General features: G+C 49.0%; 1 pseudogene across 1 annotated transcript in view; it reads right to left on the bottom strand.

Moving 5' to 3' along the window:
- Positions 1–2205: 2205 nt before the first annotated feature.
- LOC149332849 (endothelin-converting enzyme 2-like) overlaps positions 2206–15970 on the bottom strand; it is a 77186-nt pseudogene continuing 63421 nt past the window's right edge. The window contains exons 4-7 of the transcript XR_016285264.1: positions 15159–15509; positions 8081–8491; positions 5968–6078; positions 2206–5193 (exon numbers count right to left, since the gene is read on the bottom strand). The product of XR_016285264.1 is annotated as an endothelin-converting enzyme 2-like (transcript). The remainder of the gene's footprint in view (positions 5194–5967; positions 6079–8080; positions 8492–15158; positions 15510–15970) is intronic.

Here is a 15970-nt window from a genome sequence, read left to right as displayed (position 1 = left end):
GGCTTTTTGTGAATGTGCAATGTCTAGTTGATTTTAGCTACCTTTTTTGTTCTCCTTATTAAGGGGACAAGCTCTTGAAACGTTCCGCGGCTTCTTTTTTTCTGGCATATATACTCTTAAAATGTCGGTCTCTCATTCTTTTAATCAACTTGCAACAATTGCCAACAACAAAGTCCACAGAATACAAACAATAATAGCAATAACGCAGTGACATGCGATAAATGTAGATAAATGTAGTAAGTAGCGCCATCTATACACATGCACGTGTACTAAATAATCAGAGTTCAAAAAAATAACGACTGTGGCGCTGCTAAACATTTACAATCAGGAGGTGTTCAGGAGAGGGAACGATATCTCTACGATGTTTGCACGTTTCCCTCGATTTTGCCCTATGTAGTGTGTGTCGAACTTCCAAGCAGATTTTCGCCATGTTGCTTTTGCTGCATTTGCTGGATTGTTTTGTAGCGTAAAGCTAGTAAAGCCACACTACGCGGGTCAGAGCCGAGTTTTGCGCGAGTGTGCGCCGCCTGTTTGCGCATGCGCGAGAACCGCGTGACGTCACGAGAGGCGCAGGTCCGCAGGTGCGTCGCCTCCTCGTCACAGCCGGTGCGAGCTCCTCGCTGCCGGCACCGCCGGCATGCGCTCCTCCGACGCGTGACCTCGTGTTTACGACAGTTGCGCCGCGCGCTACTGCGCATGCGCGAGGAGGGTGCGCGGAGAAATGACGGTCGCGCTCAACATGTAATCTCTGGTAAGCTAAGGAGAGTCGAGCCGCTGCCAAACGGCGCAGAAGACTAGAAAATGTAAATTCTTCTTATCCCGAGGTTGTCGCCTGGCAGTTCGCCGTCGAGCAGCCAAGGCGAAACGTGCGGCCGAAACACTGGAGCTCTTTACGCTACGTATATCCAGGCATAGCAGAGCTAAGCCACTGCCAATCTTTCTTCACCTGACGCTACGAAACGCATTCTGGGCGTCGTATTATTTTTCGAGGACCGCTTTGGCATTGCTAAAGCGACAGGAAAGGGAAAGAGAAAGGCTTTCGCTTCGTGCTGCCGGTTGTTCGTTGTTCCAGCTAGCGCTGTGGAGGGGAAGTTGGAGAGCGCTTGATTCGCCTGCACTCACTGCACCACTTCGGCAAAGTTCTGCGGCAGCGGCGGCGCCGTGGGTGTGTGCCGCTAGTTCCGGCACTTTGAGCGCAGTTTGGCACTGTCTGCTTCCAAAACGGATGGTCGAGTGCAGGCCTGGTCGTCGCTAGCCTTTGCGATGCCAATGAATTGCAGCCAGCTGTTTACAGCCTACACCAGCGGCAGCCAACATCTCGTAACTCATGAAGAAATGTGCAAACAGCACATCACAATAACATGCTGCCATGAACCAGCCTCGATCCGTTTCTTTGGAGAAGTCGAGCAGCGTTCTACCTTGTCGACGAGTGAAAGTTGCTTGAGTCTCCGCCGTTTATCACAACCCGCAAACCATCATCTGCCTCCATGGCGGCTGCAGCTGCACTGCAGCTGCAGCTGCACGGGGATTGCTTCGAGTTTGTCTTCGAGCTTCGAAGGAGAGACTTCCAAGCTTCCTCATCACGAATGTGGTGCAGCAGATCCTGCCTTTGCAGATTATGCATCTGCGGAAGGGGCCTGCCGAATCAACTGACCCCTTTCTGTTGGGATCAGTAATCCGGACCCGATGTTCACTAAGCCCTACTCACCCACGTTTACACGAGTTGGATTGTTTGCAAACGTCAACCCGACAAACCTACTCAACACAAGCAATCGAGTTCGTGTGAATACCCGAGAAAATGGCTTTTTTTTTAATTTTGGGAGACGAATAACGCGGGCGAACGTATATTCCTATCGCCTTTCAGTTTCCTTCGTCCTTTAGCCCTAAAGATGCCCGCAAAGTTCGTATTGCTACTTGCGCATGGCACATTTCCTTGGAGATGCTACAGGTACAAAAGCTTACTTTTGGTGGACTCAGGGTTTCATTCTACCAATAGCACAAAACAAAATTAAGCCATGCTACCCACCGACAAACTTATAACACCACTACATGCAAACCCATGCTACATTACTAAACATGCCGCCTCCTCTGCGTGCACGTTACCCCTGAGGTGACATTTTGGGAAGTTTCTGAGCGATAAATGTGTGAAGGATTTGACATAGGCCCTACACATTTTTGCACAGCGCGAATAATTTGCGAGAGAGAAAATATCATGGACAGGGCGGTTAGTACACAACACCACCAATCCATTTATTAAAACCACCACTGTCCCCAGAAGGCAAAGATTCGTACAGATGGCGTGCAGGACTTAAAAAGTGCCCTGGAACCGCAGCTCACGAATCTACCGCACGATAGTCGGACGATCACTTCGGTCAGATATTTCTGCTATTGTGGTCAGAGCCAGGCAATGCTCTCATAGTTAGGCCAGCCGAGCTAAAAACCGCGCGTGCCTGCAAACATCGGAACCTACTTCTATATACAGATTTACGTACGCTAGCGATACATAGCTTATGAAGTAACGTACAGATGAACAGCACCTGTTGCGCTTCCGTATACGAGCGCAGGGTCGCGATCTCTGTAAGATGCTAGCGTGAAAATACAATGGAAATTTGCTGTCGCAGAAGAAATTACCGGAATTATGTACACGACCTGTGCCAGGTAGCTACTACCAAGCCCGCCAGTCACTGAGCAATTTTACAAAACATGGGTACTGCCCCACAGCTTGAGGTTAAACAATCACAGCACCACCGTCACGACAACAGACTTCAGGCCAACATGAGCCCAATATTCATGCTAATTCATTGGATTGGTCTTTGGAGCACATTGTCTCATTGGTCCAAGCTATGCTCCACAGTGCGAAACAATGTGTGTGATGCAGAGTTCCTTAATTCTACTGCAGGTCACTAGAGCAGGAGCTTAAAAACATGGTTTCACATAGCCAGAAAACAAAAATAGTACTGTTCCCTGGTCTGAATAACGCAGTTTCTCTATAAAAAAGCACAAACAGCTTAAGCTCCAACAAGGGCATCCCAGAAGGCTTCCCTCGACTGAAATTCAAACCATGTACACAGAAAGGATGCTGAAGACTCGGAGTATAGGCTTGCTGCAGCGATGTCACGAAAAAAACGAACACTTCGGCTCCGGGTTCATCTTTGTCCCTTTCGCGCATTTGTAGACTTGAGCGAAGAGCTCGGAACTTCTTACAATCTTGTTACAGTCTGCCCCGCTGGGATTCCGGGCGCCAGGGCTCGCACAGGTCAAGAAGCACAAGGTCATGAAGAAGACGTGCTCTGGGGGCAGCTTTTCAGCCAGCCCCAGGTTGTCGCTGTCCCTGTGCAGGTGAGAATTAGCTGCGAGTGCGGAGTAGGTCACCTCCAGGGCAGGCACCTCGGGGAACACACTCGAGTTCTCCCCGCCCTGATGGCACTGTTCGCGGGCGAGGTATGCTGCCAGCGTAGAGTTGGACAGGATGGTGCCGTCGACCGCTGTCCCGTTGGCCGTCCACCTGATTCCTTCGCTGTCCAGCGCCTTGACCAGCTGCATGGCCATCAGGAAGAACAGGCCGCCATACAGCATGGACTTGGTCCCGCTGCTGTAGAACGCGGGAGGCGCCGCCACGCCGAGTGACATCTTCGCGGTGTTGGATACGTAGTCGTAGTCGGCGTATTCCGGTAAGTGGTTTCCCAGAAGCAGCATAGCCTCGTCGTATTCCTGCGTCCTCTGTACCGCAATCGCTGCCTGGCGTGTTGTGACCCAATAATGAGCAAAGGATGGCTGACTATCAGGAAAACCGGCGTATATTTTTTCCAGTTCCCCGTCCTTGAGGAGCGAGGCCGGCGGCCAAATCGCATTTTTCATGGTCATGAGCTTCTCTGTCGCCAACGCTTTGCTCTGGTGATCTATCCAGGGGGAACTTTGGACCTTTTCCACGGCAGCCGAGATAAGGCCATTGAAGCCGGTGTTGATGGTCTGGCGGTCTCGGTCAGTAAATCTCGCGAAGTAAGCGAGTACAAGAACGAGGACCTTGAACGAGGCTTCCACGTGGTGAGCGCAGTACACTGGAAGCAGCAGCTCTGCTTTCTCCTGGCTTCCGTAGTGGCCGACGAGGATGGAATAGTCGGCCGGAATACTCGAGTACTGCACCACTAGCCACGATATGTGCTTGTTCAGTTCCACTGTGCCATATTTGGTCATAAATTTGGCTAGGGCTTCAAGGAGCGAGACGTCGCTGACAATAATCTCATCGTTGACGCTCAGGCTCGGCTCGAGTGACAGACCGAGCTGGAAATCTTTGACCCACTCGGCTGCAGAAGCATTTGGTACGTGGGAGGCAATATCTCTGAATAAGAACAAGGCCGGTCTTTTCTTGGCAGACATGGATAGTTCATAGAGGGTTTCGATTATATTTTCTTCCATAATGCGAATTTCATTGATGAGCGTTTCGTTCCCCTGAGGTCGATCATGGCTGCCGTCTGGGTAGAAGAGCAATCTGAACTGTTCCCAGTACTCGATGTACGACTGCTTGACTGCGCGATGATGACTGCGCAGTATGGGTAGGTAGACTCCCGGTCTGACAAATACACGGCGCTTGCCGGATGACGATGACCGCAGCACATCAACAGTGATCCAAAATGACCACTGCCACTTGTAGCTGAGGGCCACGAACATTGCCAGCGGTGACATTTGCTTCGCGGGCCTCTCCGGCCAGTACAGACCGTACTTTTCGAGCATGCCTCAGATCCAAGTCATCTGGGAGGCGTTCTTAGGGTAGTCCCTCCTGCACATATCGTACATGGCCAGAGGCTTTTTTCCGGCGGGCACCGTGAGCGAGCCTTTGGTTAGTGTGTCGGCGAATAGGTCGTACCAGGAGAACCGCAGGTCGTCTATTGCCGACCTGGCCAAGTCGCGGTGGGCCATCGAGGGCTCCCACGCCGAGCAGACGAATGCCGCATAGTCCTCGCAAGGATCGAGTTTCCAATTGATGTGCTTGGTGAGAAGCGCCGCATGCCGGTAGCAGTCTGCGGTGTGGCAGATATTCTGGATGACCACCTTCTGGTTTGAGATCATGACCAGGAAGATGACCAGGGAGCCGAAGAGGAGACCGGTCCCAACGCACACCGAGGTCATCGTGATGTCGCTCTTGGTCAGGACGCGCTTCGGCTTCCGCCAGGTTGACGGATCTGGAGACCGCGCCTGCGGCATTGGAACAGCTTATCTTAGTAAGTGGCGGAGAGACGGCGGAAACTGCGACTATCTTTCCTAAGAAGCTAGGAAATTCCGACATACCGATTTTGCTATTTCGAAAGCAAGATACAAAACAATGATAAGTACACGATCAAGCGGGACAGTAGATTGCTGTGCTTCCAGCTGTAGCTTCGGGAATTTTAAGTGCATGTAAGCATTTCATGACTAAGTCTGTGCAAACACCGTACGTAAGTGTTTGCCAGATGTAACCGAGCAACGGTGGTTTGTTTCTTAGCCGCGCAGCTTCGGCACTTAAGGCAGTCCTTAAGCTCTGAATGGGGGTAAAGTAAAGTGAACCCTTATTCTCACGTTTCAACACATTTCGGTATTTAGCGGTGCAAAGGCTCCGTTATACGGTTGAGAAGCAAAAACATGTTCTTCGGTTACTTTTTTCAAAGCAGGTACAGGATCGGGCAAAAGTTCCCAGGTCACTGGGTGGCCACTGGGCCAGGGGTTTGAGCGAAAAGCCCAAAGCCTCTTTAGAGTATAGAAGTATCGCTCTCAACTCCGAGGAATTTACCTATTTTGCGATCATAAGTGACAGAATGTGCCGCTGAAAACCAAACTCTCTGGCCGTGGAATTTTTGACCAACCCTGTACTTGTTTTCAACATACGTGTTCTCCCTCCAATAAGCTCGTTGTGCACTCGAATGGAAGCCGAGTTAAAGAAGGTAGTTGGGAGGTACGCCTAGTCCTTAAGGTAGGAGAGAGTTGTGTACGCACCAGGGTGTCGAGGTTGGCCATCGAGGTGAGCAGTTCCGCTGTCGACAGCTTGCGGCTCCATTCCGACTCGGGTCTCCGCTGGGCACAACGAGTGAAGCGACTTCGCCCTCCCTGCAAGTTCGGGTCTTTCATCACCACGTTTGAACACAAGTGCCATCAGTTAATTCGACTTCATCGCTTGCATGAATTTCTTTCGTGATGCGCATGTTGAAAGCATCAAATGATTCTACAGTCACTAAGGCGCCGATCTCGTAAATATTCAATGGTACAGTTTCGGATGTACTGACAGCTTACGAGAAATTTTGTATATGTGAATAAAAAATCATCCATTGTTGTTCTTCGGTAGAAAACTTAAGAAGCGACTACATTTCTTGACGCCAGTGTATGCTATTTGTCCAGAAAAAAAAATTTTACTGTGAAGCGAAATAATAAATGACGCCTGAAAGGGTTACGAAGTCTTGGACGAAAGACTAATAATATTCCGCGGCACGCTTGCTTTCGTGCCTTGCCTCTAAGAGTAACCGAAAGGAACTCATCCAGAGGGTAGGTGGGGTGGTATACCACCTCAAGTTTTGCACTTGCTCAAAAATTCTAAATGTAAAATGGCGTTCAGAAAAAAAAATCTGTCACGTAGCACAAATCGACAGCATCAGGTACGCTGGAACGCAAAGCTTTTACGTTGTCGTCGCCACCTCCGCGTTAAGCTCAGTGAAGTGCGAAAACATCCCCCCTCCCCCCCGTGACCTGCAATTATTCGTGCTTTCACTGCGCAGTGGCAGTATTACACAGGATTCTTGAGAGTCAATTTACCTCTTGGCTGGCATTCACTACGCTTTCATTTTCTCCCAGTATCGAGACTGTTGGGCGGAATACGTGTGCCGTTCATATTTATTTGTTCTTTAATTTGTATAAAGAATCCCCTCAACATATACGTCAGCTTTCTAATCTGCGCTGCTTCTTGCTGCTTCTTTATTAACGTCAGTAATATTTTTAATTATCATCACATGCTCCATGGTCCGAACTTGTAACCCTTTTCATGCTCTAGCGCTAGATGGGTAACTATAGCGAAAAAACCGTTGCGTCCAGGTGAAGCTCGTTGTAACTCGGGTAAGCTCGGAGGAGTGTCGCGCCAGGTGCAGCGAATGGGAGGAGAGGGTGTGAAGATGAAGAGTCAGAAACGCGGTTGCGTGCACATGCCAGAAAGAACATACGAAGGATGAAGTCAACGGAGGAATCTGCAGTGCAGCAAATGGTAAATATATGTGAAGCCGGTCCTTCGACAGATTCCGAAGCCCTTTTATTGGTCCTCTAAAAAAAAGAGGTAAAAAAACATAAAATAAAGAGAGAGGATGCCTGGACAAGCAATGCTTTGCCAGGCTTAACGCCAATTCAAAATAAATGAAAAATAACTAAATGTTCCGAAGCCGAACGACGCGCACGGCGAGCTGAAGAGCAACGCAAAAACAGACAGCGCCAACGCGAATAAACTGAATCAGTACATATAGCGAGGCGGCAGGCTGAAGCAGAGCGGCGAAGACAGTAAACCTTGTTAAACGGAATGCGGAAAGAAATGAAGAGCGAGAAAAAAAGAGGCGAATGATGAAAGCACCGGAAGAATGTGCAGTAGAGATGCGAGCACAAATGGCATGAGGGACCGCCGAGAAGACAGAACGATGATTCGAATCGCAACAAACGACTCAGGCAGCTCATAGCAAGATAGAAGCCGAGAACGACTGCAATAACATTAGTGGGCAGCTTGAATTTTCGAGTTTATGTTAAGCTACACAAAGATAAACAAAGTTAAACTAAGGAAATTTTGCTATCTGGTTCAAATTTTTTTGTTGGCCTACTGTATCTTCCGCTCCATAGTGCAATAGTAGCAACGTACAATTGTTATTACTCTCTTTTGCAGTCCTATGGCGCAGCTCATAATTTGAGAGTAGTAGTTCACTGCACTACACGTCATTCTTATCCCCTTGCTGATTTCTATTTCATGCCCGGGATCAGCCGTGAGTGCTTGGTATAAATTGATGTACGCCGTAACTCCCGGATCTTATAAGCATTGGCCTAGAAAAAAAAAGGAACCGGCGCGTATCCAAGCAAAAGGATTTACCGCGTCCGTCTCGGTGCAGCGAACAGTGGTGACGCTCTGCGGCAAGTCCGCACGCATCGCTGAGAAGTCTCCGGGTGCCTCCCCCATAGGAGCAGGTTCATTGGACACCTGCGGCACCTGCTCGTGTCCTTCGGCCGTGGTACCTGCGAAAGCGGGCTTCGGAACTGGGCCTTCCGGTCGCTCGTCCTGCTGCCTGTTGGTGGCGCCCCCTTCGCTGCTCTCTTTCGGGGCGCTGGAGGCGGCGTCCTTAGTGGTCGCAAGACCGTCCTGGGCTTCGGTGCCAGCGGTACACTCCAGAAGTGCACCGGTCAGCTGCACCTTCCCGCTCACGTCGGCCTTGGAGCCACGTTGCATTCGTTCGCGCCGCTTCTGCCCCTTGCGGCGCTTGCCGCTTCGTTTGGACGACGTCACCTGTCACAAGAGCAGTTGAGAAGGTACAGTCTTTGTCAAAAGTAACCAGGCTGCACGTTTTGCTTCTCAGTCGTATATCAAAGCTATTATGCCAGCCCTCAAGCTCTAAATCTCTGTATGGTAAGAAGAACCCCTCTTCTTACCTTCAAAGAACTTTTTGATCTTTAAGGAAGCCGGGAGAACTCCACTATACTAGTGAGGAGCAAACCATGCAGCCTGGTTACTTTTGACAAAGACTGTACATGCTGATACGGCATCCAGCGGCGCTAGCTAGCAGCTGTGCTAGGTCCCTGATAACAATTTCGGCTGTTTTATGGCGATATTGACTTCTTAGTCCCTGTACAGGTTTGGTTTTTGGGGTTTAACGTCCCAAAGCAACTCAGGCTGCGACGGACGCAGTAGTGGAGGGCTCCGGAAATTTCGACCACCTGTGGTTCTTGTGCACTGACATCGCACAGTACACGGGCTTCTAGAATTTCGCCCCCCATCGAAATTCGGCCGCCGCGGCCGGAATCGAACGTGCGTCTTTCGGGTCAGCAGCCGAGCGCCGCAAACTCTGAGCCACCGCGGCGAGGAAGTTCCTGTACAGGCTTCGTATAGAGCACGATTACTATCCACATCTCCGCATGCGCTTGACAGAGCGCACATGTACAGGCGTGAGCAATATGACAGGGAACAAACTGTCTGCATAAAATTGTTAGTTTTGTTGTCATTGCTCCACTAAATTTCTTAACGACTTTTTGATACTATGAGGCAAGGATAAAAATAGAAAACACAGTAAACTGCGCTTGTCACAAATATTTATGGGGTAATCAGTAAACGAATGCCCAAACTTTTTTCCTTCTCATATTTCCCACGACGGTACCATGTATAGGCTTGCCTGCACTTTGGTAGCACCTCTTTTTGTGCTGCTCTGTGTAAAAAAAAATCTCTGCCTGCCCCGTAACCGACAGTAGAGTAAGCATGAAATGTTTACGGCCATAACACAAGCGCACGCGGACACGACGAGACGCAGGCCTGACAAGAATGTATATGCAGCGCGTTCGAAGCTGTCTAAAGTGCAAAGAGGCGAAAGCATTTTCTGCGCCACTTTGTCTGTGTGACACTGGTGACGTCACCACTTAATTACGTCACACATAATTGATGACAAAGTAATGACAAATTACTAATTAGTGACTAATTACTAAATACTAACTGCTAATTAATGACGTTTAAGCTTCGCCTTTAGGAGTGGAACGCGACAGCGTGTTTGTAGGGCTACCAGGCAGTCCACGCCACCACCAGTTCGGCGCGACGCCTTGCCCTTCGAACGCGACGCTTTTTGAGGAAAGGAAATTACGTAGTAATTCTCATCTCGGTGGACACCCGAACCGCACAGTACAGGAAGGGAGGAGCGCCACCAGCCGTTCGGTGCGATGCCTTGCCCTTTGAACGCAAGGCTGTTTGAGGAAAGGAAATGGCGCAGTAATTCTTTGGCATCTTGGTGGACAGCCGAACCGCCCCGTAAAGGCAGGAACGCCACCACCGTTCGGCGTGATGCCTTGCCCCTTGAACGCAACGCTTTTTGAGGAAAGGAAATGACGCAGTAAATCTCTGTCATCTCGGTGAACACCCGAACCGCATGGTACAGGAAGGGAGGAACGCCACCACCCGTACGGCGTGAAGCTACCGGCGCTTGTATGCCGGTCCTGTAGGAGGGCTCAGAGAGTCTCGTTAAATCTCGTTAAATCTCGTACGGTGCCCGGATGTTCTCGTTTCAGTGCCCGGATGAGTGGAATTCAGTGCCCGGATGTTGGCTGTCGGTCTCGGCGTGACGTCACCACACTGCCGACAACGGGAGCTGAAATTTTTGCACGCGTTATTAGAAATGGGAAATTATAATTCCGTGCATTATCAAGTACACAGCAGGACTGATATTTTGATAAACATTGAGAAACACTGGCAGCAGTTATTTTTTGTGACTCGTTTGGAGAGCAACCGACGCTTGTATGCCGGTCCCGTAGGAGGGCTTAGAGAGTGTCGTTGAGTCCTCGCTTCGGCGAGCACGGCTTCGGCCGCTTATCTGATTATTTCTGCAGCGTCCACCCCGGCGCACGCAGTTGTTGCTGCGACGCGCGTGTTTTCTTGCCTTTATCTCTTTCCTCTGATCTCTTATCTTTCCTCTATCTGCACGTGGCAGCGGTGGTGGCTTGGCTAGAGCCAGTAGCAGGCCCGTGCAATTTCCTTTTCATTCTTCTCTCAGTCACAACAACAACAACAACAACAACAATCTCGATAAGTCTCGTACGGTGCCCGGATGTTCTCGTTTCAGAGCCCGGATGAGTGGATTTCAGTGCCCGGATGATGGCTCTCGGTCTCGGCGTGACGTCACCACATTGCCGACAACGGGAGCTAAAAGCATTTCATGCTTAAAAAGTGGAATGGTTTTAAAGTAGTCAAACCGAGTAGACGTGCGGAAGCATGTGTTGAGCCCAGTTGGCTCATGGTTTTGCTCATCGCTAGGTCGTCGGCACATCTGGCGACGATATTAGACTCAGGGTTAGCTCTGATCGAGGTTAAGCTGATCTGATCAGTTCGCGTCGCAGGTGGAAGTTGATGACGACGACGTGCAACGAACAGCACGAGTGTGTGTGTTGCAGTTTAACAGGAAGCGTGTTTCATGCAATGCATTCCGGCGTGTGACTCAACTGTGGCGGCAGGCAGGCACGTTTCCCGGATCATTCTTTGCAATAAGGGTAAATACATGGACAAGGCGCTGTTCTCTGCAGTGTATCTTGTCCCTGTCTTGTGTTCAGCTAAATTACTGCCTAGAAATGTGCACCTATGGCACCAGTGGCAAGTTTTACGACACCAACCCGCTCTCATAACCAGAGACAGCACCTTCTCGATATCGTTGACAGTCTAGTCCGCGAGTTCCTTATGAGGCAGGAATGCCTAGATAACATTCTTATAGCTCAGCATGTATTCTTTCTACCAGCCGCTTTTGCTCTTGCCCCTCGTATGTTCGACATAACGAATGGGGTCGTTGAAGCGAGGCTTTATTGAGAGAGTTTGGTTTGGTTTATGGGGTTTTAACGTCCCAAATCGACTCAGGCTCTGAGAGACGCTTTAGTTAAGGGCTCCGGATAATTTCGACGACCTGGGGTGCACTGACGTCGGGCAGCACACGGGCCTCTAGAATTTCGCCTCCATCGAAATTCGGCCGCCGCGGCCGAGACCGAACCTGCGTTTTTCGGGTCAGCAGCCAAGCACCGTAACCACTGAGCCACAGTGGCGGCTACAGAGAGAGTGTGGTGCTTGAGTGTGGTAGGCTACGTTAGCGTGCATATCTTCGAAGGATGCTTGTCGTGTGTGTTCTATGCGGCTATCGCACGCTTTTCTGTATTTGAGTTTGTGACTATTATTAAAACGATTCCTAGCTCACTGCCCAGCTGAAGACCCAGCGAAAGGCCACGTAAGTTATAACAAGCGGCTGAATGTGGGCGACCTTGTGAGTTTCGACATTGCAGTCCTATGCAGTTAACGCAATAGGAATTAATCAAAGAAGGAGGAGTAGCTGTGGTGCTTTTGATTCATTGAGTGAAATACGGTTACCAGCGCCAAACAGCGGAAGGGTGTGCCCCGTCGGTATCTTTCGCTGTTCCTTGTGGTTTATTTACCGCTAGTAATCACGTTTCAGTCAGTGAATCAATAGCAATTACATCGCCTGCACAACCGTCGCTGCCGTGACGCCCACTTACCCTTAGCAAAAACTAATACGTTTGGAATATACGGAGGTCTATTTAAAATGTATTTTGAACATATTTTGTATTCATGAATGCACTAAAAATATGTAGGAAATACGTTTCTGAAATTTCATGCTTGGTATTCGAAATATATTTTTAAAATGTGGCAAAAATACCTCACTTATAGCATACTTCGAGCACTTTTCAAATACATGAAAAAATATGCATGCAGTTTTAGCATCTTGTCAGTGTATTAAAAGTGTATTTTCGGAAATATGAAATTAATTCATCGAAAGTATACTTCAATTCTAGAAAACGGGCAGCCCTTGTAAACGTATATGTATGCAGTTTTAGCATCTTGTCAATGTATTAAAAGTGAACTTTCGTAAATATGAAATTAATTCATCCGAAATATATTTCAATCCTAACAAACGGGCAGTCCTTTTAAACGTCTTTGCACACTTCTAGCTGCCATGAACAGTCGAGTGCTCGAAATCGTGTTTCGGGAAATGGCATTTGCGTGTCGTCAATGTATTTGAAGTGTACTTCCGTAAATACGTAATTAATTCGTCCAAAGAACACTGAAATTTTAGCAAATTGGCAGTCCGCATTAGCATATTTGCAGCGCACTACAAGCTGTCGTTGAACAATCTAATGCTCAAAATCGAGTTTCGGGACATCGCATTTTGGTGCTGGCCATCTATTTAAAGTGTACTTTCGTAAATACGCAATTAATCCGTCTGAAGTATATTTAAATTCTAACAAATGGGTTGTCCGCGTAAACATATTTGCATTACACTTCAAGCTACCGTGGAACAATCTAGGGCTCGAAATGACGTTTCAGCGAAGAGTGAAAACTTTCCCTTTCTTGTCATCCTTTCGTTTATGGTAACTTCTAGCAGGAAGGTGATCACCACTTATACCCCTGCTACACGGGCGCTTCGAATGCCTTCCAGCCGAATGTCATCTAACGATGCTACATGTGTTCTGTCTAAGGGAGTGCTTGAAGATAATATTACGCCAATGAATATTAACCGCGTCAGCATGAAATTTCCCCGGGAGTGCGCCGATGAGGACGACTGCACTCATACTGTTGTTTACATCGCTTGTTTACATAACATAAAACGCAATCTGCGCTTTGGTTCTAATAAACAATCTGTTTTCTTTTTTACTGGTTGTACTCGTGATTGTTTACGCAGTGCTACAATGTGTGGGAAGCGATGATGCGATCGCAAGCCTGAGAAAGCCGGGTTGTAGGCATCGCGCAGGACTGGCGCTTCTCGCTTCTTGTCCCGGCTTTCTCCGACGTGACCAGTACTTTTTTTTAAACTACTTTATCCAGAAGTATGTATGGCGACTGTTCGCTTTAACTGAAACGGCCTAACTTGTTATCCACAAGCTAGCGACGGCGACGGCTGCTGCTGGCCGTAAAGCACGGCTCGGCAGTCTGGGTCACACCGGCGATTCCCGTTCATCGTACGCGTGCCCTGCGATGTAAGCAATAGTTGATTTCAGGTCACTGTTGCCAAAACTACACCTGGGGACCGTTTGCATTCGCTAAAGCTTGTGATTCGCTCTTCACAACCGCCGAAATCACAGATCCAACCCTGCGAACTCGCTGGGCCTAGTCGTCGCGGAAGGGAACAGAGCCGTCGTCGATTGAAACTGATTTGGCAAGCGCTTATCGCTGGTGAGTGTTCAGGTATGCACACGTGAAATATAGCCGTTCGTTTCGCTCATTTAGAAGCGCGAGCATGCACACACCGCCGCCTCATCACCGTGCTCTCGCTCAGCCGCCGACAAGGCTGACCGTCCGCCGACCGGATTCGTCGGTGTCGTTGGCCTGAAAAACGTGTCCCTCTAGAATCATATTATAGTAAACTAGATATTTCACTATAATTACATGCTGTTGTTCAGCGTGATATATACTGTCGTTGTCGGACTAGTGTGACCGCCGTCGTCGTCGTCGCTGTACACTGAAAACGAGCTCAGGCTTTCGAATGCGTTTCGAAAGTGTCGTGCAGCACCGCGGCAGTCCATCGAGTCCGAATGTCATTCCTATTCTCGAATGTCATTCCACTCAATGTCATTCGAACATTTCCGTGTGAGAACGTGATAGCATTATACCAGCAAAAGCGCCTTGGGTACTTCTGGGTCCGAATAAGCCAGCGGAAAGGACCCCGTCTGGCAGGGCAGACCGGCTCCCTTACACGCCCATGTATCTGTTGGTTGACAGTTCGACTCCTGACCTGTGCCTGACGCAAGTTTCAACTAGCAATTCCGTTCTCAATTAACCCCAGATTCGAACGCGACCAGTAGTGTACTTCTGCAATAAATTGGCAGCCCACAGTATTTGCGCAAAAAAAGGTATCACCGTGCAAAATAGTGCGTCGCTTTCGCTGGGTATATATACGGCAAGCCAAGTATATCGCTTGTCGTAGGATTTGTTGTTTGCTGTGTCGCTGTCGTCTTGGTATGCTGTATGTAGGTATCTGCCGTTCCCATTCAATCACGTGACCTTATAATATCAGACTCCTGTTGATTAATGATAAATACCCGTGTACGATTTGTTCTCCAGTTGATGAATTAACCCGTGTCATTCCATGGAGCCGACCAGTAGACTTTTTTTTAAGCCCGAGTAAACACATTTTTAATGTATTAAATGTATATTTTTAGTATATTTCTAAGGTATATTTTTAATATATTTTTAATGCATTATAAATATGCTAAGCGGGCAAAAATGTACTTTTCACGTATTTTTAAGAACGTTTAAAATATTATTCCTAGTATACTTAGAAAGCATTCGTATTGCAGTTTTAGCATAGGGACAAAAAAATGCGAAATAAATATGAAATTAATACAATACGTTTGAAATGCATTTTTAGCACATCCTCTTTTCGCTAAGGGTAAGACTGCCAGCGGCATCTCTCCCGTGTACGTACAGATGCAGTCGTTGTTGAATCGTCCTGATCCGCCGCTCGAGATGACGTCGCACCAAGCATGACCGGTTCACCGAGCCCCTCCTGCTGCTGCGGTTGACCAGCCGCGATCTCCACAGCCGCTGCCTGCGCGGGTTCCTCCTGGACTTCGTCTGGAGCTGCATCCATATGGAGTTCGTGCTGGACGCCGCTAGTGGCAGCGGCGGGGCCCCTGTCCGGGGGCTTCGAGTCGGTGGCGCCAGTGGTCATGTTGGTCTCCCAGGGTCCGGAGCCAGAAGGGAGCGTCGAAGCCTTGGACTCGCGGTGTCGCTTCTCGCCATGTCCGTGCTTGCCACCCGCTTTGGGCATGGCACCCTGACGCAATGAAATCCTGGCTGTAAGCCGATAACTAAAATAATTAGCTTGGCCATCACCAACTACATGTTGGTTATATCATCAACTCATAGTTAAATAGTAGCAAAGACGAAAACACAGGTGCTAAATCAGGACAGGAGAAGCGCTGGAGGGGGAAGTAACTGAACCCAGGAGCTATGAGTACCATAACCTCTGAAATATCTGGGCTATGCAGTAGGGCTCTCGTCAGCTAACACACTGGCGTTGCTAAAAGAGCCACGATACATATGACCGAGAGCAAATGCGTTGGCGCGCGAACTTGAAAAGAACGATACGACGCTAGAGCCACTGGCCTCAGTCAGCGGCATGCATTTTGGGGTTCACACAAGCGAGACTCAGCGACAGGCCTAACGTCGAGCATGCGCCTGGTTGTTGTTGCCTTAGTGACATGCCGCATACCCACGACAGGGGATTGGCCAGGG

The sequence above is a fragment of the Amblyomma mixtum genome, chromosome 8 (genome assembly GCF_055824585.1).
Source record: "Amblyomma mixtum isolate Tamu chromosome 8, ASM5582458v1, whole genome shotgun sequence".
NCBI lineage: Eukaryota > Metazoa > Arthropoda > Arachnida > Ixodida > Ixodidae > Amblyomma > Amblyomma mixtum.
Note: the sequence above shows the minus strand (reverse complement) of the source record. Positions and strands in the feature narration are given on the sequence as shown.